The sequence below is a fragment of the Lepidochelys kempii genome, chromosome 12 (assembly GCF_965140265.1).
Source record: "Lepidochelys kempii isolate rLepKem1 chromosome 12, rLepKem1.hap2, whole genome shotgun sequence".
NCBI classification, from domain to species: Eukaryota; Metazoa; Chordata; order Testudines; family Cheloniidae; genus Lepidochelys; species Lepidochelys kempii.
The window spans coordinates 31,285,938-31,310,277 of NC_133267.1; the positions used below are offsets into that span (position 1 = coordinate 31,285,938).

General features: G+C 41.3%; 1 protein-coding gene across 3 annotated transcripts in view; it reads right to left on the bottom strand.

Moving 5' to 3' along the window:
* Positions 1 to 24,340, bottom strand: part of MAF (MAF bZIP transcription factor) — a 240,586-nt gene that overhangs the window by 160,205 nt on the left and 56,041 nt on the right. The window contains exon 3 of one of the 3 annotated variants that reach the window (XM_073308012.1): positions 22,867 to 22,887. The exons of the other annotated variants lie outside the window; for them this stretch is intronic. The gene's annotated coding sequence lies outside the window, so the exon portion shown is untranslated. Of the gene's footprint in view, positions 1 to 22,866; positions 22,888 to 24,340 lie in introns of those variants that run through there. 3 annotated transcript variants of the gene reach the window in all.

Below are 24,340 nucleotides of genomic sequence, written 5' to 3' on the forward strand. Positions count from 1 at the left end.
TTATTCTGTGCCTGCAGTTAAAAACTATACCCAGACAGACAATAAAAATAACTGCTCTAACCATATAACAGCTTCCTGCTACTAAAATGGATTTTACGCTTAAAGTCGCAGTGGGCTTTTCTTTATTTTTTTGAAGTTTCAATTAAATAAAAAATATATAGAAATGATCAGCATTGTTCTGAGTGGTATTGTCCTTCCTCTGGTGTCCTGCATGTTTAATAGAGATGGGATTTATTTCTCTGCACTCATGGGTTTGGTTGGAATGAACTAGTAGACACAATAACCTAGGGTGCGGCAGGTTAGCTAGGGAATCTGTGTTGAACTATGTCCACAAATAATTAGTACTCATCTGAAATGGACTTAAAATACAAGATAAAAATCGATTATGGCCTCTGTGATCAACTGGGTGTGTTGGTGGAGAGGTCTTAGCCTCAGATCTGAATTTAAAAATAATCACTGGAATGACAAGAGTCACCTCCTGGCAACATTGACTCAACCCTTCATAATTCTGAGCAAGCTAACAGGCCATATTTTCAAATTTAGGTATGTGCAACACACAAGCATATTTTTGCGTGTGCTCATTTGGAAATTCTATTTCCAGTTACTTGCCTGTGTGTGAGGTTGTTTGGATGAAATCTTAAATGGAAGCCCTGTCTGCTCTGAAAGGATACTAATGAACCCGTGACATCTGTTGTAAGAGTATAGTCCCAGGGCTTGTCTACATGGCCCCTCTGTGCAACTATGGGGGTGTGAGTTGCAGGGTACACTGAAATGTTGCATTGTGACTGCCTCGTGCACACCCTACAACAGGGGTGGGCAAACTACGGCCTTCCAGATGTTTTAATCCAGCCCTCAAGCTCCCGCTGGGGAGTAGGGTCCAGGGCTTGCCCCACTCTGGCACTCCAGCCAGGGAGCAGGGTCAAGGGCGTGCCTCACTCCACGTGGCTCCTGGAATCAGCAGCATGTCCCCACTTCGGCTCCTATGTGTAGGGGCAGCCAGGGGGCTTTTCACACTACTCCCGCCCCAAGCGCCTGCGGACAGGGCAGTGTGCAGAGCCACCTGGCTGCGTCTCCATGTAGGAGCCGGAGAGGGGACATGCCGCTGCTTCTGGGAGCTGCTTGAGGTAAGCGCTGCCCAGAGCCTGCACCCCTGACCTCCTCCCATGCCCCAACTCCCTGCCCCAGCCCTGATCCCCTTCCCACCCTCTGAACCCCTTGGTCCCAACCCAGAGTACCCTCCTGTACCCCCAACTCCTCATCCCCAGCCCCACCCCAGGGCCCACACCCCACCTGCCCCAGCCCGGAGCCCCCTCCCACATCCTCAACTCCTCATTTCTGGCCCCACCCCAGAGCCTACACCCCCAGTGAAAGCCCGCACCCCAACCCCCAATTTCATGAGCATTCATGGCCCACCATACAATTTCTATACCCAGATGTGGCCCTTGGGCCAAAAAGTTTGCCCGCCCACCCACCCACCCCCACAAGCTAGCCTGGGATGATGTTAATGTGAACTAGGTATCTTTTAGTTCATTCTAGAAGGGTCTACATGGGGCAGTTACAGTGCAACACTTTATTGCTTGCTGTAACTCACACTGCTGTAGTGTACTATGGGGCCATGTAGACAAGCCCCTAGAGTTTCTGACCAAAATTCCTGAGACTTGATTGAAAATCTTGGGCAACTGACAGCCTGCACACTGCAGAGTCAGTACAATGGGTTTATAGAAGTCAGAGACAGAAAAGATCTTCTACGTATCACTCAGCCCATCTGCTGAAAAGTAGAGGATATATTTCCCCAATAAAGGACATACTGTATCAGATATTAAATGGTTACTACAGACTGGCAATATTTGTTAAAACTGACATCTGGGAGTCAGGAGACCGAGGTAACTTATTTGCTGTGTGACCTTAGGCAAATCAGAACCACACCCCGCCTAAAGTTCCCCATCTGAGAAGTGGGGACACCGATTCTTAATCACCTTTCAAAAGAGCTTTGAGATCCACAGACAAAAGGGGCTAGATAAGTGCAGCGTATTGTGAAACAGTAGAACCTCAGAGTGACGAACACCTTGGGAATGGAGGCTGTTCGTAACTCTGAAATCTTCGTAACTCTGAAAAAAACGTTGCGGTTGTTCTTTCAAAAGTTTACAACTGAACATTGACTTAATACAACTTTGAGAATTTACTATGCAAAAGAAAAATGCTGCTTTTAACCATCTTAATTCAAATGAAACAAACACAGAAAAAAGTTTCTTTACCTTGTCAAATCTTTTTTTAAACTTTCCCTTTATTTTTTAGTAGTTTACATTTAACACAGTACTGTACTGTACAGTATTTGCTTTCTTTCTTTCTTTCTTTATTTTTTTTGTCTGTGCTGCCTGATTGGATTCTTCTGGTCCCAAATGAGGTATGTGGTTGACTGATCAGTTCATAACTCTGGTATTCATAATACTGAGGTTCTATTGTAATCCTTTATCTATTCTTAGCCAAAAGGCTGAGGAGAAGGGCATTTGTCACCCTATAAAATTGTAATTTGTGTATGAGAATGTCCAGGAGCATGTACTAAGGTACTATTACATGTATAACACAAGCAAAGCCTCTTCTGTCAGTGAAAGGTGAAGAGTAAAAGACTCATGAAGTCCACAAGGCACCTTACCATGCAGACATAAAACTTACCTTGGAAATGTTTAGATAATACAGGGATGGGTGCTAAAGTCGAGAGAAATCCCTAAGATAGTTGGAGGGAGGAAAGAGAGAGAATCTGTTATTGCAATGCCATTAACTTTGTATTGGTTTTATGATTCAGTACATTTTGTCTGAGTGACATATAATGTGTGATATTGTAACCTGGTCTGCTGTCCCCTGAGATGCTCTTGGACATTAAATGATTTCATCTGCAGTGTTTTTATACAAGTGAGCAAACACTGTAAAAAGGGAACCAAAATCCATGAAATATTGGTAGCAGGGGAGAAATCATGATCAAGAGCTCCATGTTTGGGTCAGGATTTTTTCCCCTTATGGGGGTGGGGGGTTGTTTTAGCTAAATTATAGGTCACATTTTAGAGTAAAATCTTTTAAATCCATGTTCAAACATTGTTTTACCTGATTTATATATACAAATCCTGTGCTCTCAAATCCAGGGGTTGAGTGTTGGGGAATTTTCTGCCTTTGATCATTTGCAGTGAATCTTTGATGGGAAAATAAACAATCTAAGCTCAGTTCTTGCTTTGGGTGGGATTTTCCTGGGCTTTCCTGGGCTGAATGTTAAACTAAAAACACTGATCATGATACATCATTACACCCGGTGACTTCTAATACATAGAAATTTTTAAGACAGATTTTTTTTAAAAAGTCAAACAAGATCAGAGATGGAAATAAAATAATTTCATAAAATGGCAGGGAACAATTACATATGCTCAATATTTTCAGAATTAGGGTCAGCCTCTTATTAAAATTAGGCCTCCCCAATGGAAGGGATTTAGGCCTTGATATACCATTTCAACAAGAATCTTTCCACTGGAGGTAACTGTGCATCACTTTCATTTCTGTTACTAATTGTTATCATAATGATTTTACATTGATATAATGGACTTTCAACTCAAAGGATCCCAAATATTTAGCAAGCCTTAGACTGAAGCTAGCGGGGTTATGCACATGAGTTAAGTTACTCAGATGCAGGATCTGATCCACCTACATTCCCTAGTGTAAGAGACATGCCCCATACAGAAGTGACTCTCTCAAATGGTTTCAGAGTAACAGCCGTGTTAGTCTGTCTTCGCAAAAAGAAAAGGAGTACTTGTGGCACCTTAGAGACTAACCAATTTATCTGAGCATGAGCTTTCGTGAGAAAGTGAGCTGTAGCTCACGAAAGCTCATGCTCAAATAAATTGGTTAGTCTCTAAGGTGCCACAAGTACTCCTTTTCTTTTCTCTCAAATGGCTCATTTAGTAACTCGCCCATTTGAATTCGCTTCAGGCTGAAACTTGGCACACAGAGGATTTTCCATCTGGCAGGAGCAAATGGCATTTGACTTTTTGACAAAATGTATTTTTTAAAATCATTTGGACTTTTTTCTCTAAGTTGGCAAAACCACAAACCAAAATAAACATTTTTGTTTGTTTGTTTCAGATACTTTTTTGTCCTGGTTTGGGGGGGGGGGGGGGTGGGAGGGAAGGGGGCAGAAGAAAAAGAACAAAAACAAGCAAAACTTTTTTAAAAAAAATCTGAATACATTTTGCAGACAATTGAGAACACATTCACGTCCCATTCTTGAAACGCCTGAGTAAATTCTCTACATTCCTTCCCACGTGTACAAATTCTCTTGCACCGAGATGAGCATATATAACTAAATCCTGTTCCCATCCAATGGCCGAACTACTGGTCCTGCTGGTTCCTATTCCCATCCAGTAACCAAACTACTGGTACAGTCTCTGTGGGTTTCCTAGGTTAGACAGCTATGAAGGCTTCTTCTTATTCAGAGGCCATAACAGCCCTTGGCAGCTGCTGTGTATTGCTGGTTTAGGTATTACATGGTGCCTCCTTTCCAAGGATGGAGTTTGTGATTGCCTGACATGCCGGCTTAGGGCAATTATGTAGGGGGTTGCTCTCAGCATTTGTCCCTAGATGAACAGCTGACATTTAGCTCAGACAGGGAAGTTATTTAAAGGGGCCCCACAGCTTGAATAAATCAGCTTGTTGCAGGGACTGTACCAGCAGCTTCTCCAGCCTGGGAGTGAAATCCTGGCCCCAATGAATGGGAGTTTTGCTGTTGACTTTAACAAGGCCAGGATTTTACCTTGGATGTCCAAGGGGTTCTGTAGATACATAACACTGGATAAGACCTTCTGTTGGACCTTGTGTTTGAAAGACTACTTTTCACAATGGCTGATATATTAATATTTGGAAGTTGGTTGCTAGGCACAGAAACAACCTCACAGAAGCCAAGCACAACAAATTAACACAACACATTTGACTCTGCCCTCAGCTATAGATATACAGGTGTATACCACAGCATAGCTTGATAATTGAAACTGCGCATGCTTACACAGCAACAAGTTATTTAAGGCACATGGGCTCATTCATGTTCCTGAGAGTTTCCATTATTAAGATGTTCAATGGGATAGTGTTTCCCAGTTGTAACAAAGATGCACCAAATCACTGCATGCTTCATCAGGAATGGAAACCATTCTTGATGCTCACTGGCATAGATCAAAGTAGGGGCACCTATCTGGCAATAAAGTGGACTTGAAACAGTGAAAAGCAATGAAACTGGAAGTAAAGACTGGCATACTATGCCCTTATCTCAGCCAGCTGTAGCTCAGCATTACAGAGGACTCAAAACAGCCTGTGTCTTTGTGATGTACATTACCATATTGGATGCAATACACAGGCTCCATAGAGTGAGCAAAAGACAGTGTCAGCATCAGCTCACTGAATTCACATGCTTTTGTCACATCCTTGCTATTATTTACACATAGCTTGCTGTAGGGCTGAACAAACTTGCTTTGCCTCATTTCATACCCACCCAAACCCCAGGACTGTGGAAGAAAGGAGCAGAGGCTGGATCGAGAGAAAAATACACAAACCAGGGTGAATAATGGAGCAGAGAGTGGGTAGAATGAAAAACAAATACAGACACAAAAATAAGTGCAGTACCAAGCCTATTCTGATCTTATACCGACATTAGACCAATGTCTTTCATTTCCTTTAATGGGATCACTTCTGATTTATACTGGTGTAAGAACAGAAATCAGTCGTATCATATATATATTTATATCTCCTGACAAAAGCTACATTAAGATGAAGTTAAGGTTGAGGGTCTGTATCAATAATTTAAAATGAAATATTACAGGGATGTGGCACTTATCTCAAAACCAAAGAAATTCAGAGTTAAGGTTAAAACTAAAAGAAATCCAAACATGTTAAGGTTTTGAAATGCAGTTCGGGCACCTGAACAACCTTAACGCCACACAGTAGTGACACCATGCAAAAGCCATAAAGGATTACTATTCAGGCATTTTATAATTTGTGGTCCCAGATTAGATTAAACTGATTTTTAAAGACACATTTGATTTTTTTTCTTTTCCCCTCCTCCATGATGTTGCTACAGGGCAGAGGTAAGGTTATGGTGCCTCCATTATATTGTATATCTACAGCACCCACTTACGCCAGTTCAGCTTGTGGTGGGTTCTTCTACATCTAATAGAGGGGCTACAAAAACTTGTTTCCTTTTAAAATGTATGGAAAAATGGAAAAAAATATTCTTTTAAATTACAGGGCACGTTCCTGAACTCAAAATAGGATTGTGCATCTAAAAATAAAGAAAATTTGTCAAGGTTTTATGATCCTTTCAATCTAGGAAGTTCATCACCCCTAGGTTCTTGTATTTCATTTTCTAAGGACAGTTAAGTGGGCAGATAGATAGAAAAAGTGAAGATGAGACAGACTCAATGTATTTATGTCACTTTGTATGAGTACAAGTAATAGGAGAGACCATTGTATTTCTCAAAGAAATTTTGTATCTGCTGGAATGTGTTTTAATTTGAACTAGAAGTTACATTTGGAAAAGTAAAAGGCTACACATAATGAGCTGGAGGGATCCCAAAGAATCTCAGTATGGAAATGGCTATTTGAAACTTAGTGACCTAGTCTTTCAGGAATACTCAGTTCACTAGCTGGTACCAGCTGCCAAGTGATGCTATCAGTTGATTAAAACACAGCCTGCCAGCTTCCTGCTTGATAAGACTAAGCACAATCTGATTGGGAATTCTCAAGTCCATTACGGAATGACTAGTCCATCACTTAAATCACCGCACACCATTTCCCAATGCATCATCTAGTTTACTTTGCTAATACCCACACAGCAGCTAAATACTGATAAAGATTCCTACAACTGTCTGCCAGCACTATATTCTCTTGTATGCAGGTTATCCTCATACTGAGGGTGGAAAACCCCACAAGTTTCAACTCAAAAGACTTCCCTGATAAATCTTCATTCAGGGGGTCATTTCTTCCCCTCTCCCCTGTAGAAGATGATGGGGGTTCACCCTTTAATCTGCAAATTGCCTAAGAACTGCTGGAAGCAAGAGTCAATGCTCTCACAGACCCCTTGTCTGCATTGCTCCCAGGCTCCATTGGATACAATAGAGCAGTGGTTCCCAAACTTGTTCGGCCGCTTGTGCAGGGAAAGCCCCTGCGGGCCGGGCCGGTTTGTTTACCTGCCGCGTCCTCCGGTTCGGCCGATCGCGGCTCCCGGTGGCCACACTGCTCCAGGCCAATGGGAGCTGCTGGAAGCGGCAGCCAGTACGTCCCTCGGCCCGCGCCGCTTCCAGCAGCTCCCATTGGCCTGCAGCAGCGAACCACGGCCACTGGGAGCCGCGATCGGCCGAACCTGCAGACGCGGCAGGTAAACAAACTGGCCCGGCCGGGGCTTTCCCTGCATAAGTGGCAGAACAAGTTTTGGAACCACTGCGCTAGAGCATTCCTATATACGACACACCGCCAGAGGTTTCTCTGGTTGTAGTTGCCACTTTGAGGATGGAGTGGATCCCAAACCACAGAGGGTAAGGTTGCACAAGCTACTGCAGACTCTGGGCCAGATCCGTGCTCCTGCTCTGTTGCATGCCCTCACAGTGCAAAGGGGCTGGAGAGCAGGCATAAAAAGACAGCTGGGGATTCCTCAGGTAGAAGTGACATGCATTGGGCTTCTCAGGGGCAGGAAGTGACCCTAGCTGCTTTGGGAATTGAAATAAATAAATAAAAAATATATTTATAGCGAGAGCTGTATAAGTTCTAGAAAAGAATCAGCATCCACACGGAAGCACACACACAGATTCTTTACTTGAGTGTATACAGACAAATCATGAGTTGCTACGTGCCCAGATCCAGAGCTGCATGCGACCTGCACCCCAAAGGCAACGTTGTCGTTAATCATCCACATATGCTTTGAAGAACCTATCACTGAATCGCAGTGGGCTTCTCCTTAGCAAAATAATGATAATGAAAAACACTAAGACACCAGAAGAATAAGTCACCAACAACAGAACTTCAGTAGATTCACGCTCTAACCGAAACTGCATTTCATGGAATAACAAGTACAAAAGCTTCCAGATAAAGTGACCAAATGTGATGAAATTTGGAAACCATTTATTGATCAGCTCAGCAGCAGAGTATAATGAAACGGAGAGGTCAAAAGAGAGAATAAACCCTCATCATAGGAATCCTCAGATGATGCTTTGATAGCAAGCATGGGCCCACAGCTCAAACTATTCAAAATCCTCAGCTGGTGTAAATCAACATAGCTCCATTTCCAGCCCAAACAATTTTTATTTAGTTACAGACCTAAGAATAAGAAAAATATATAAGCAGAAGACAAATATTTATTATTCACACAATTCAAGGACTGAAGCCATAATAGGAAAGTCTATAAACCTGGTCCGTTCTCACTTAGACTGCTGCAACTCAGGAGTAACTCCACTGGAGTTGCACAATTTGAAGTGATGCATATAATTCTCTTACACCAGTTTCACCTGGGTTACTATTAATTTGCACCAGGGATATATGAGATGAGAATCAGGCCCCTTTATGGTTCATGCTTTAGGTATGTGCTTTTGACGCTCAAGGTAATTTTCAAGCTAGCCAAGTAATGGAAATTAAGCTATTTACACACAGTAACTTTAAAATAAAATAAAATAAAATACACCATTGGGATAATTATCAGGTTGAAGATGTGATTGCAAAGCCAATAGTAACGGTACCAAAGATTTAGAGGTCCACAAGCTCAGAAGAATAGCGTGAAATGTAGGTTCACTATAGTCTATTGTACCAAAATGCCCTATTTAGATTGTACCCTCTATGCATCTACAAATTTCCACTAACATCAATGAGATCTATATTTACAGAACAACAATTGTATACAATATGCCCATCCAACTGTGACTAAACTACATCTATATGAAGGAGCAACTCTGATTGATAAGAAAATGATTTAGGGACCTATTGTTTCCAAGATATTTCTACATAACCCTAGCTAATCCCAGTAGTCTATCCTCTTTTTTGCACTAACATTAAGTAGAGAATGCTTCCTAAAATACTTAGTACCAAGTCCTGCTCCCATTCAGTTCAATGGCAAATCTTCTATAGACTTCAACAGGACCATCACTGTAATCATTTTTACACTAGCTATACATGCTTATGGCTGTAAAATACAGTGGATTCTTACCATACATGATCCAAATTTGCTGCCAGTATTATTCCTGGCTAGCAGTCACTGCAAACTCATCTAGTAATAAGCTTGCATGATCTTATTTGACTGAGATTCCGCATCCAAGCATCTTTCACTCCCAGTAGGTCTGTATGACCCGCCAGCTCTAGGTTTCATTTAATCCCTAATATTAGTATTTGATCATGTGGTTGCTCACCATGTTTCACTTTATGCCCTTGTCAATATGGAATCACAGGACTTGAGACCCCTTAGTTTACTAATTTTAGGAGTATGGTAAATATTTTTGTTCAATTTTAGCATATGGATGAGCTGTGTTGACCTTTATAGGTCTGCACTTTAAATAACATTTAAATAGCACTGTGGCAGAGAATGCAGTGGTACTCTGCTTACTTATGGAAACTACAAGGAAATGAGACAACTTTTAGGTTCACTCAAAGAGAATGAGATTTACATTTAAAAGGGTGAATTATTTTGATTTGCAGTTTTCAAGCCATTAAGTATTCTCCAACATAAACTCTTCACCTTCTCTGGTTTCTGGTAGTTTATGATAGGCTCCATGGCCCAGATCTTCAGAATGTCTAGTGATTTTGAGTACCCAACTTGAGATGCCTGAAAGGGGCCACATATCCAGAAAGTGCTGAACACCCACACTCTGAAAATCAGACCTCTTTAAGTGGTCTCAACCTGGGCGCGCCAAAAGTGAAGCACTGAAATTATCAGTCACTTCTGAAAATCTTGGCCACTAAGTATCACTAAGTACACAGAGGATTAACTTTCTCATCTGTTTCATATTTCAAACTCAATGAGACAAAAGTCTCCTATTTAGGTGCTGTCTTAAAGAGGCAGGAAGAGTGATTTTGGGCGTGAAAGGCTGAGACCTAAAACTGAGATATATGTTAGTTGAAGAAAAGTTTTCATGTTGTTATCTGTGCCATTTATTGTTCTGCTTGGATGTCTTCCATGTTCCCTGAGGACCAATGCCCCACTCCTGAGACTTCATGCTGTAGCCACTGTCTGTCTGGAAGAAGGGTGGGTGTGGCTCCCTTGAAAGTCAATCAATGTTGCTTCTTTGACCAGCCTGTAAAATCACCCTTCTACTGGCATCTAGGACTGAGAGAGACTCACAGTGGCTGACAAGGTTTCCAGTTTCCAGTCCAGGAACCCTGGGACAAGAAGCCAAGGTCAACTCTATTAGAGACCTTGTAGCTGCCACTCTGGACTCCTTCCTAATACTAATCTTTCTTCAGACCTTTTCCTCAGTCGCCTCCTGGGCTCTTTGTAATGAGGAGCACACCCGAGGACTTCTCCACAGAGAGCCAGTTCATGGCCTTGTGTCAGGGTCAGCCACGAAAGCTTGCTCCAATCCTGTATCTTCCAGGTATCTTTCCTCCCTAGTCGTCCCTCTTTCCCTGCATGCCTTCCTGTTCTCCACAGGTCTTACCACTCTCTACTACCCTATTCCTCAGAGAGTGACTACAGTGTTCTTCCCTCTCGCCCTGCAGCCCCTTAAACTTCAGCCCCCAAGTCCCTTAGGTTTTACTTTCAAAGCCTGTTGGGATGTATTGCCTTCTGCTTCCCCCTGGCTCAGGAGAACCCATCTCTGGCCTCTGGCCTCCCAGGCTTCCTCCTGCACAGGACCCTCTGGTTCTAACTTCAGGCTTCTCTCAGCCTTTAGCCCAAGTAGGAAACTCCCAGCTACATTTCCCCTGGGTCTCCTCCCTGGCCTTTCTTTCTTTATGAAGATCCAGCTCCTCCCTAGCTGGCTTTGATCATCAATTATGCCTAATACCACTTCATGTGTCACCCAGTAGCCTAACTGGGCTCAGGCTCCTGCTAACCCTTTCACTGCTTGTGTGGAATACACACCCTATTGCACATTACAAAATGGAAACTTAACCCAGTTTTGTGAAATGTTCACAAAGATTCCAGAGCTTGTGAGTGAAGCTGGTCAAGCTTCAAGCAACTTGGGCTGAGTTGTGTGTTTTCACGTCAGAATCACGTGTGGTATTTAATGGTTTAGATGGAATGTCTGTGAATGATCATTAATCAGTACTCTATTGAATTTTAAGGAACTGCTGACTCTGAGGGCAGATGTGAGGAAAGCTTGATTCTCATGATTCCTTCTATATAAAGCAAGAAGCTATCAGTGTGAAATTGCAACCTGGTCCAAAGTCCACTGAAGTCAATAAGAGTCTTTCCAATGATTACAATGGGATTTTGGATCACGTCCTAAATGCACTGCTGTCACACTGCAGAAAACCCACACTCATGCTGTGCTTATTGCAGTATATACACATGGTCTTTAAAGCCTCTGCTCTAGAAAGTCAAACTCATCAGAGTTTTGAACACAACATAATGTGTTCCACATCAGTTTTGACAATGCTCAATAAATACCACTTTACCAAAAATCAGCAAAGGTGAATGCTCCCTGTTAGTACATCAGACTGACTAATGAACAATTTGTCTGCTTAAATCTATTAAACCAAGCACTGAAAAAAATCTCATCCTAACAGACTGGCACATAAGCTGAAGGGTGGAGCTAGCTAAAGACATATGGAAAAGGTGAATAAGAATCTCATAATATTTTTTTAAATGGAGGATCGGAGACTTGTTTTACAAAAAATGATCTGTTTAGGGAAAGGATAAGCAGCTTTTCTGCACAAGAAAGAAAGAAAGAAAGAAAGAAAGAAAGAAAGAAAGAAAGAACCCTGTGGTTCTGTTTCCTAATATGCCATGTTGACAAAGAACGAAAGCATACCAAGAACTTCTTTAACCCCTCTTCTTGGCAATAATATCTACCCACTAATTAAGATCATTTCAAACATGTCTGAAGTATTATTTCCTCAGGCAGTTTTATCATGTAAATTGTTGTATGCACTTAGAAGTTATTTTAAAGATAAGACGGGGAGATTTTTTTTTCTTCCCTGAGTCAAGATACAAGAGCACATCTGAGGGGAATTTCTGAGAAAAGCTAACAGTCCTCTGGAGCTAGTGCTGGAGTAGTGCCCTAAACAAACTCAAGGAAGAGTGTAATGAGGCAGTGATTTATTAAGCACTATGCATCTCTCACAGCAGTGTAGTATGTTGTAAGAAAAAGCAAAAAGAAGAGTCAATAATCATGCTACCTCCTCCTCAAGTGTTTCTGGCTATTACTAGCTAGAGGGTCTTACTGCACGACACTGTAACGTGCCTATAGTCGTGTCCCAAGCTAACAGGACTGGCAAATGATCTTTAGGCAGCTACATTAAATCTCCTACTTAAAGTCCCCATCCTGCCTAAACTGGGCCAATCCCTCAAAAATAAATAGGTAGTATGAACTTTTGCCTAAATACATATTTGAAGTTATGATGGCTGTGTTATTGCACCATTTGTATTTGTTTTCTGTGAATAGTCTAACAAATGAGTTTACTGACAGGAGTGTTCGTGGAAATAGTGGGAAAAATCTTGGCCCCCCTGAAGTCAATGGGAAGATCCCATTGATTTTAATAGGAGCAAGACTTCAGCATTGAATTTTAAGTGAATGTTAGAGACTAACCATGGAAAGCAAATTCTATAGTCTATAAACATGTTCATGAGTATTTGCAAGGGAAACTTCAGCCTAAGAGTTACAGTCACCTAATCAAGGCACAGAAACGTACCATGTGACCTCTATGTCCAATCAAAGTAAATCTACTCAGGTCCAGTTCTCAATATTGAATATTTGCAACAAACCACTTGTGTTCTGACAGCTGTTTAATTTTATTTCTTGTTCTGGTAATCTATGCCAGCAGGGGTGCCTAGACCATTGGGTAGGGTGCCTCTTTTTTAACTTTTGTATAAATATTTAACTAAGTAAACCTACAGACCTAGATTTATTCATAGGACTTGTTTGGTGAATAATTCTGAACAACAAATACATTCAAGAAAATCACCTTTGGACTAACTGTGAGCACACGTGCGAAAAAACAACAACAAAAACCCAACACTAAATTGCTATGAATTACTCAGCTCTACCTGTGGCAATGAAAAATAGCAAGAATGTTAGGGTTCTTCTTTGTGTATTAAGCCTTTAATGTATAGAGAATGGATATTAACAAAACAGGATATTCATCTGTATTCAATTCACCTGCTGCCTGACTATTTAAACTAAAATTACCAGCCAGCTCAAAACTCTTACTAGTGAATCATGCAATCTAAGCCATTCTGATATCGATGGTTAACACTAATTGCCCAGCTGCCATTTCTGAAATCCCTTACATCTTCCCTCCTCAACTCCCCCCACACCTGGTAAAAAATCTCCTAGCTTTTTTTAACTTTGCCAAAATGGAAGAAAATGGCCAGTTCCTACTGCATCTTTACCTTCTTCCAACCAAAAATGAAGATTTTTTTTCAGTTTCCCTTAACGATGAAGTCTCTCAGTGTGCTGCATGAATCAGTCTGTATATATTAACATAACAAACAAGGGAAGTAGAATACTTATATTAGTAAGGCAAAAAAATCTGGAGCGAGAGGATAAAATCCCAGCTCTACTGAACTCAATGAGAGTTTTGCCATTTATTTCAGTGGAGCCGGGATTTCACCTGTACTTTCAGAAACGATCACAAAGGAATGCCCTACAGATTACAATGCACATAGATACTGAGAACAGATTTCAAAGGCTACCCAAATTCCGTTACAGCACTAGGGCCTAATCAGGCAAGGTACCTAAGCATGCATGTAACTTTAAGCACACAAGCTGTCCCACTGACTACATATGGGCTTGAGCACCTTGCTGAATCAGGGCCTTATTTTATATATGGCAATTTCTAGATTTGTTGGCACCGCTGCTTCTTGGACTTTCCTGAATTTTAGCAATGAAACAGTTTCTTGCAGTGTGTTTTTATAACATACCCATAAATGTTGCCTTTTTCTAAATATCATTGAATGTCACATGGGATTCTATTGGCTGAATATTTTTTCATAAAAAAGATTTTTAATTTTAAAATGTAGATGAGGACATGCAGAGATGGGGGATAGACATAATGGGCTCGATTCTCAGTTGTGAAGTGGTCACTTTGCACCTTATCACCAGTGGAATCTGCCCGAAGAGCTGACATAAACTGCCCTGGAAGGATCACGGGAGTGTAGGAAAATCCTCTTGCAGAGTAGAGCTGGTGTAGAAGCCCCTGTGTCACCCCCACTCTCTTCTGCCAGCAGGGCAGGGGACCGAGAGTGTGGCTGGAGAAAAGGAGCTGTGCTCTGGATGCTGCTTGGGACCATAGCAACTGGTGTAAATTGCAGATGCTCTAACAGACACTGAGTGACTGACACTGCACACCTCAGGCCCAGATTCAAGGGAGTCGCAAAGCGAACCTTGCTTTTGCAGGCACAAAAATTCAGCCAGAACTCAGGATTGGGCCCAAACTTTTATCACACAAATAAACAGATCTACTGCAAATGAAGTGGACATTCCTGACAGCTTCATAAAGCAATACATAATGTTGCCAAATATGATTATGTACGGGCATTCAGTATCTATAATTCAGCGATAGCCTTCTATTCTTTTCTACACAAACTTTAAGCAGATTTAAAAATCCTTCACTTGTTTTATCCTGCATGTTATGACATAATCAACGGATCCTGAAAGTTAGCTGGAGACCAGAAAAAACACTGATAGATGTAACTCATAGTCCTAGCGGAAGCTGGAACTATAACGTTATGGTAACAAAGTCGATAGTAAAATAAAAGCTGCTGCACAATACACAAAAAATCTCAAAAACACCACTCTCAATCCCTTTTAACCCTATCAGTATGGCCTTACCCATTAACTAATCTGAGTTACTGGAGCTGAACAAAGAATTTGCAACAAATAATTTATTTTATGAATTTAGCCTCTTCCTCTGCTCTCAAAACACACTGGACCAGATGGCAATTTCCTAAATTTGATTAATCCTCTCCCCTCCCCGATTCTATGGATTGAGAGAAAATAATTCTCTTGCATTCGCTATTTGAGCTGTACAGGTAGTGGTAACTGGTCAGATGAGTCATGTGGTATTGTTTCTGTTCCCTGATTGGATGACTGAAAAAACAGTCTAATTTGTAATTCACTTTCCATTAAAAATCATGTCAGTAAAACCCCAGCCTATTAACGTTTGCAGGAAGCAAACACAAAAAGTGCAGTAGAAGAGTTAAGCCAATTCATTTCTAAATTCCAGTAAATATCTGTGGATAATGTTTTGCAACATTCGTACAGCTCTCATTGGTGATTGTGAAAACCAGCTTAGCCACAGACACACATTTCAGATACATTTGTGCCATATTGACTGCCAAAGAAATTGACATATGCAAAGTGAAACCGATGCCTATAATAGTTATAGTACAAGCAGAAACTCAAGGAGCAAATTCCCAATGTATCTCAACAATTCCTGGTGGCAAAAGAGCGACCCTGGCCTTGTCTAAAGTGGGCTTTTACCCAAGTTAGAAAACTACATTTAAACTAAATGAAAGATAGAAACTGCTTTAGCTGGAACTTAAATGATTGAGCTGGTAAGTGTGTTTTTCTAACAAAATTTTACATTGTTTGACCACATCTGCACTGTCTTCTCTGTTTTAACTGAAAACAGGATTAAACTATTTTGAATTTAATTGGGTAAAATCCTATTTTAGATTGGGTTTCAGTCTACATTTAATTCTTTGTCCTTGTGTTAATGTCAGTACTGGTGCTAACTGTGATGGAGATTTTTGTGATGTGAGAATGTCTTTATTGGAAATGGACGGAGATCACTAGTAATTTTCACCCAGGTCATCAGATTGATAACAGTGCCATGTACGTGTTCCACTTCTTTGTCCAACCATTTTAATAGTTAGGAATGTTTTCCCATGGTATTAAAAATATTTGCAATAAACAACACAGTGACACAAACCCTGTCTAGCACTGCATCTGAACTTCTTTGCATCTTTAAATAGCTTAGCTTGTAATTACAGAAACACAGTAAATGTTTGATTTTGTGACTATGAAAACATTCACACATTATTTGTGATTTATACACTATAACCATGCTGGATTTTCAAGTAGAAAGGGTGCCCAGAAATTACTGAAGAAGGTCATCTCTTCCTTTCTATCTGCAGCTTTTGTAAAACAAAGCTTTCTATCTTAGAAGACTCACAGTCTGATTTGGAATTTCCTGTTGAAGACACACTGATCCTTTAAACTTCAGCACTAATGCTGAAATTATGCTGTATGTCAAAATTACATCAAACAACTGCCCTTATTTCCACCAGAAAAATTTGATTATTTCACTCTTGTTTGCGTTACATTTTTTCCCCATCATAATGCTGACTTTGAAATTCCCTTTAGGTCTGGACACCAAGGACTGTACTTTTTTAAGTAAGTAGAAAAGAAAGCTTTCATTATATTTGATAACTTTTTTCCTCCTTGATTTGAATGCTATAATTGAACTGGAGAGACATTACTTACTTCGTGTTTTGCCAGTCTCCATGAAGGACACCTCTTCATTTCTCTGCGAACCTTTTGACTTGATAAAAGTGGCTTTAAAGTATCTTCCCAAAGAGGACAACTGAGCAGATTCATTTTGGCAATCTCTCCTTAAAGGGTCCCATTTTCTTAATATTTCCAAATACAGGACATTATCCTGCACCAACTGAAGTTAATAGGATTTTCTCAGTTGACTTCACTGGCATCAGGATAGGGTACAGAATCTCTCTCTCCTGCAATCATGTGTATATTTCAGAACATTAATTGGTTTCTACATTTTCCCACTTAAAGAGAAAACATTTTGGAATAAGACAGCTTAAAGTGTGACTAAATGTAGAGTATTAAAAATAAGTTACATGTCTTCCAGAAACATATTAGATTGGATTCATGTCCCTAATAAATTTTGCTTTTCCCACTTGTTGCTCAGTTTAATAGGGAGTTTTATGCAGTCCCTGATTCTGCTAACTTTAATTTTTCCCACTATTTACGATAAGTGGAACTCACTTGGGAAACCCTGGATAGATAGTTCATCTGTTTTCTATGACGTTGTCTAATTCATCCAAACTCACTCTCGTTACCAATGGAGAATTTAAGCGTGGGATTTGGTGGGATAAAATTCTGCTAATTCAAGATATTGTTAACACTAGTAATAAATTACCACATTATTAATACAAATGTTATGTTTAATATATTATGATCTCTTTGGAGAAGACAAGGAACCTACTGTCAATCAGCCCCAACATGAAGGAAGGGCAGTATTATATAGGGCCAGATTCTGACTCCCTTTACTCATGTTGAATAGCAATACCATTGGGTGAAATTCTGGTCTTGCTGAAATCAAAGGGGACATAATTTTACGCATTGACTTCAGTGGGATTTCTCATGGAGTGAGAGCGTAAGAATCTAGCCCATAGATGGTAAGTGTGGAACTCCTATGCACCAGGCCATTATCTCTGTGTTGTTCTCCTTATCACGAATGCGCTACTGCAGATTAGGCTTGTGCTTTGTACCTTCTTTCCCTAAGCACAGGAAAGCAGCACACTGGCTCTCTCTCAATCATTTCTGTAATTAATAAATAATACAATCTATGGCCTCCAAAATGCTTCATTTGACTCACTGAATACAACCCCACTGAAGTCAACAGAACTATGCATGGGGTGAAATCCTGACCCCAGTGAAGTCAAGGGTAAAACTCCCACTGACTTTCATGAGGCAAGGATTCTACCCTCAGTGCATAAAGTTAAGCGTGTGTGTAACTCATTGCAGTGCCAAGGCCTATTCATGTACTCACTCACTCTATGTTAGGTGCTTATATGGCCCATATTACCATAGGATCTGCATGCCCCACAATCACACACATCTTTATCAGTCATGAGGTTGGGAAGTACTCTGATCCCCATTTTATGCAGGGTGAGTAAGGCTGAGACACACCCAATGACTTGTTGAAGGTCACACAGGAAGCCTATGATTGAGGATAGAGCTGAACGCAGGTCTCTAGAGTCCAGGCTAACACCCTTACAATTAGGTCATCCTTCCTCCCAATCCATTTTCCTCCTTCTCCAGCTCTTCCTCTCCCAGTCTCCTGGGCATTGTGAAGTGAAAGGAAGCAGTTAAAAGCACTGTGTTTGGCCTTCAGCCACAGTCCGGTTTCCCTCTCCCCTCCTCCCCCATCTTATCTTGGGTCCTCACAAATAAAATAAAACATTACACAGTGATTTCGTTTGTACTCGGCAAACCTCTCCTCCACTGTCTCATTCTCCCTGATACACTCCCTTTGGATTCTGGACTCACTTCTCCTCACTGGGTTCACACCTAAGTGTGTAGTAAATCACCCAATCTGAACACACCTGCAAGCTTCAGCAGCTCCCCTCCGTAAGTGGTATTTGCATTTCCTGATGGCAAGGGAACCCAATTTTCTATGCCAGTGTTTCCCAAACGGTGGGTCCTGATCCACCAGTGGGTTGCAAGAAGAGTCTAGATGGGTCACCACTATCTCAAGTCTGCCCCAGACCCTGCAGTACCTGTCACTATCTGCCATCACTCCCCGGGGCTGCCCATGTACTCCCCGGAAGTGCTGCCCCGATCCCAGAGAAAGAGGCCCCAACTGGGGCTGCAGGAGTGGGGCAGACCTGGGAAAGCAAGAGCAAAGGGATTGGGGGAAGCTGAGAGGTAGTCTTGGAGACTACATTGGGGAGGGCGGGAGCAGGAAGCTAGAGGATCCTCTACTTTAAATGCTGCTCCGCAGCCCTGTATGACAGCTTCTAGCAATGAATGTATCTTCTTGAAATGTTGTGGAGAGAACCATCTGTAGATATGTAAGGTAGTTTGCAAAAAAAGACTAAATGTACTTTTAGCCTGCTTAAAAAGTTTGGGAACCACTGCCCTACAGTTTGTTGCTAGTTGGTTGGGTTGGGGTTTTTATTTCCTTTCTTTTGATTTTTTCCTCCTTCCCTGGATTATTCTTCATCACAAGTAATTTCATTGCTGTGATGCAGAAGGAGATCCTGCCAGGGGAAAAAAATCAGTTCGTTCACAAGCTTCCAGAGGTTTACTCAACAGAGTTTGCCAGCATCTCTGACAAAGAGCTCACTGCGGTTTTATACAATGGATTACATTTGCAAGCACGTCCTGTAGTTACAAATGGTAACACAGTCCTTTCGGATGTGAGTAGCGCAGGCACAAAATTGCTCGCCCCTTTAAGCTCTACACAAGAGTATTCCAACCACGCAGAGACTTTTCCAGTAAATCGTACTGGTCCGATGTGAGATTCAGATAAAAGGTGTGTAGTGTGCCTTTTCTTCTCTGAGTCTGATCCGTATCAGAAGCACTACACAGGGAAGGATTGGGATTTCAGGGCAGTGTGAGAAAAAGTCTCTGTTTATTCTGAGTGTGCAGTCTAGAAAGGCTAAACATGGAACTGAACCCTCCGTGGTCTTGTTAAACTGGGAGAAAGTGCCATTTTGGAAAACAGGTTAACTGACATGGTTTAACCAACACGATGCTAAACGTATTTTGCTCTTTGCATGATAAAGACAGCCACGTTTAACAGTGTGTTAGCTGGTTAGGTCAAACATGTTTTTAAACCTGACTATTCTTGTCAACACTAAAAACATATGCACGGTTAACATCATATCTTTAACATGAGACAGACAAGAGTGGTGACATGATATAGTGAGATAATGGAAGTGTCCTTTGGCAAACACAATTTGTCCATTAAAATGGCTTATATCCCAGTAATGATAATTTGTTTACACTGACCAGCACATATATCACAGCACGAATGCAGAGTACAATGTATATATATATTTATGTACACCATAACATTTGAGTAGTCCATCTGAATTTTCCATAATGTTTATAAAACTTCCAAAGGCATTACAGCTGTTTCCCTTAATACAAACATCTCTTTAACAGCACTTCAGAATTCAGAGTTCAAAGTAATACTGAAAAAAACCCAAGCATCTCTGCACTTTGTACTATAATAAACACAGAGTTTTGCTCCTTTATGGGTAGCTATAAGGAATATTATTTTTCTTGAATAGTTATTACAGGTGCAGGGAAACTAGCTACAGACATGACTTTCTACATTTCCATCCCATCTGTATAGAAGTGCTGATGAAAAACACTGGAAACCATTCTTTTTGCAAACTGTTCGGCAGCTATCACTTATATTTTCAAGGGAGAAGAAGGCTCTTTTAGCTAAGGATAGTTGTATTTGCCTAAGAGTTCATCTGCAAATTTTTATACCTCACTTGAAGTCATGATATAATAATTTCCATGGAAACTGATTGTGACATCACAGATCAAGTATGGTGTGACTTCTGTTGGGGAAATAAATAGCAAAGGCAGGAGAACCAAAAACAAAGGGTCTTTCTACCATGAATATGTACCCAATAGCAAAATCTGGGTCAGAAAAAGGCTTCCAATATCTGAAAGACAAAATGATAGGCAGGATTACTTCTGAATACAGCAGACAATTGTTCAGAGTTTTACATATCCCATCAATGGCTCTTTAAACTGCATTGCAGAGAGGCCTGATCTGTAAAATGTTGTGCTCACATGTAACTGAGTAGATTCAATTAACTACAGGTGAAAGGAATGCACTTATATTTCCAAATGCCTGCCTGGGGATGTACATAGACATAACTGCCTTAGTCTGCACCCATAGTTTATTTTAACTGCAAAATTACAGGGCACAAAACAGGCTTCAGGGACCCAGTGTGGTTTTCAGCTACAGCATGGTAAATCGGAGTTACTCCACGGAAATCAGTGGGGGCTACTCCAGATTTAAAATGACATCAGCGAGAAGCTGAAATTTACACCTCTGTAAGTAAGGATTTTACTGTTTACATTGGATTTGTTTGCTGGACTGTAACACAGAAGATATCTTTTTTTTAAAAAAAGCACATTCTGAAGAATAAAAGAATAGACATGCACTTCAAAGAAAGCTTGTCACTATCAGCCGACCCAGGCCCAAAGGGCTCTCCCTAACTCCAAGCGCTCTGCTCTTGACAGATGTGACAGTAATCTCTGAACTTGAGATACCTGTCCCAAGGGGCCTCGGGCTAGGCTGAAGGGCCCATTATTTATGGCTGATGTGATGGAATCTGATGCGATGCCCCGGCACACATTTGAAATGTGAAAGGGAGGAGAAAGGTTTAGGTTCAAGTTTGAAACAGATCTGAAATGGTCATTCAGTGCAAATTGTAATGAGGGGAGGGTGGGGGGGAAACCAAGACGAAGCATTTATTCCAGCTCCCATCCTTCCAGCACCCCTTGTAATAATGGGTCAAAATGTTTCCTTCCAAGACCTGTCTGCAGAGGAAACCATACCTTCCCTCATCCCATGCAGAAGAGGAACACTCCTGCAGACCTTGTGAAGCGCCCTCAATGGCACCAGGGCTTGCAAGGAGGGGGTGGTCTAGGACCAGGAAGAGTAAGGCTAAGGGAAGGGCATACTACGGGCATTGTCCCTACACCAATGCCATGGGGAATCCTTTTAAACGTTAACAGAGCTTGAGGCATTATTAAGTTCTGGGTGGAGCTTCTCCACAAGGTGCAATGCACTTTGTCAGGGGATTCCGGAGGTGGCAGTGGGTGAGGGAATCCTTAGTAGTATGGCTTCAATATCTGGCCGGACAGAGGCAGAAGGATCTGGCGCTACTGAAGATGCACGTGGACTCCACACGACAGGTCTCTAAGTAGATTTTGGGGGAATCTTAGACTTCTGGATCCTGAACCCACAGCTCTTCCAAGCAGAGAGAAGAGGAGTGAATCCCTCTTGATAGAAGGACCTGGTGAAAACTCTTTAGGGTCAACCTTGATGAGTTTTCCCTCCTCCCTGAACCCTCCAACTGTTTTTCCTCATGGCAAGTAGCAAGCTGACCCATTAGGAGATGTGAAGAAAAGCCTGCTTATAGGTTCCGGGCTTCCTTGAGCTGAAGCTGCCCAAATACTTCCATGATTTTTGGATAGCACCTTATGTGCTGGGTGTGGGGGAGGCAAAGCTATTGAGTGTTGAATTACAGAGAAAGCAATCTTATAAATTCCTTTCTATTTATATTCCCAAACCACTACACATAAATCCCGTAACCTCAGCTGCACTGCTTATGGTTTAGAGGGCCAAGAAAGAGGCGGAGCCACCATGGCTTGTGCTGTAATTCTTTCAAGAACTTTGAAAACATTTCCAAAAAGCAAAAGGCAAGAAAACTACCACAGTTAAACAGGGAGGATTTAAGCACTGCAGCACCCAAGCACTTCGTTAGCAAGCAGAATCCCCTAAATTTGTTTTGCTATTGGGAATAACTCTCAGATCGCTTGGGAGAAGAGTGGGTTCGGACAGATAAAAAACTGAAACGATCTTAGACATTTTTGAGAAAGGATGTTTTGTGTCTAAAACGCTAGATAGGACTCCGGAGCTTGGGGTTCAGTTCACAACTCTGCCACAGACTTCCTGTGGGACCTGGGATAAGTCACTAGAGGCCTCATGTAGGGCATGATCCAAAGCCCTTTGAAGTTAATAGAAAGACTCCTTTTGGATCAATCCCTTAATGTCTGTGCTTTAGTTCCTCACCTGAACAATAGGTATAAAAATACTTCCTTTTTTGTTGTGTCTATTTAGACTGTAAACTCCTCAGGGCCCATCTCTTGCTATGCGTATGTACAACAGCGAGCACAATAGGGCCCCAGTCTTAGTTGGGACATCTAGGTGTTACTGTAATACAAATAAATAAATAATAATAATTACTCATAAGATGCCTGCATCCCTTCGCATCTAAGCAAAATTAAGGGCAATGTCAAGATAAAACTATATAGCATTTTAATCAGGTTTTTTTCTTTACCATTGTTACTAATGACAGTTTAGATGGTAATTTTTATAACCTAATTTACTTATTATTTATGCTGTTTTTCATTTTTTCTGAAATATCACTCAGCTCAGAGGGTGAAATTAGACGTTTTGTTTATAGTCTGTGTTGCTTTCTGGTTTTCATGCCCTAGCAAAATGCTGCTGTTTTTGGATTTGCAACATCAAACAGGGAAATCTTTAAATAAAAAAATCCAACTAAACAATGTTTTATCATTGAATTAAAAAATAAAAATCACAAAAACATCTATATTCATAATGGGTTTTGTGACTCTCACCTTTTCTTTTAATATAATCTAAATGTTGGACCTAGTTATTTTGCAGTTTTCTAATAAGTTCATTAATTCAATTCGAACATCCCAGGTAACCGTGGAGCACACTAACAACACTTGCATGGTGGAATGTAATGTATTACATCATTCTGATATACCCAGTGAAAGTGAAAGCTATATCACATAGGAAATGAAGGTGAGTTCCTCTACCACAGGATAATGGGTTTTTACTAGAAATACAGCCCCCTAGTTTCACTGTGACAGCATGATCAAACACACCCAATTATACAAAAAATTAAGGACCCCAAGTACACTGTGAAATTTGACTTAAGGTAGAGCAAGATCATTTCTGATGTCTGGTGATACCCATTTGGAGGCAGAAAATGCCACATGGAAGAAAAGAGGATGTGAGCCTCCAAAGACCCACCAGTCCCAGGGATGAGTGGAGGACCAGGGTCATCCATCTCCAAGCCCTCAATACTAAGCACCCACCACAGCTCCACTGGAACCATGGAGAAAGGGAAATTGTTTTGCTTGAAGGGCTGGAGGTGGCTAGGGCTGTATTGCTTTTCTTCGGGAATGTCTGCTGTTGGGGTTGGGTTGGGGGAGACACCAAGAATGCTCCCCCAACCCAACCCATGCTCCACTTAGCTCTTCCCAGACTTCCCACCAAGTCCTAGGAAAGAAGGAAATATTGATGAAGATACTGCCGCACTCTGTCTGTGCAGAAGAGAGAGATCCAGGTTCACTGCTTCCCTTCCCTGCATAGATCAACAATGGGACCACAGAGGTTAAATGGGATTAGTCTGTTATGTTTATTCACACCCAAGCTCTTTTTACAGATGCGTTTTGAGCTATGCAAGTGCAAGATAAAAAGCACCATATGTTCAACTAATATCACTTAAAAGTGACCCAATACCTCTTAGCCCCACCCTTTAAACGGCTCAGTATAAAATTATTGTAAGTCTGACATCTTTTGTGCCAATTTTCAACCCTCAGCAATAGCTGTATGGCCAACTTAGAAAAGTCTG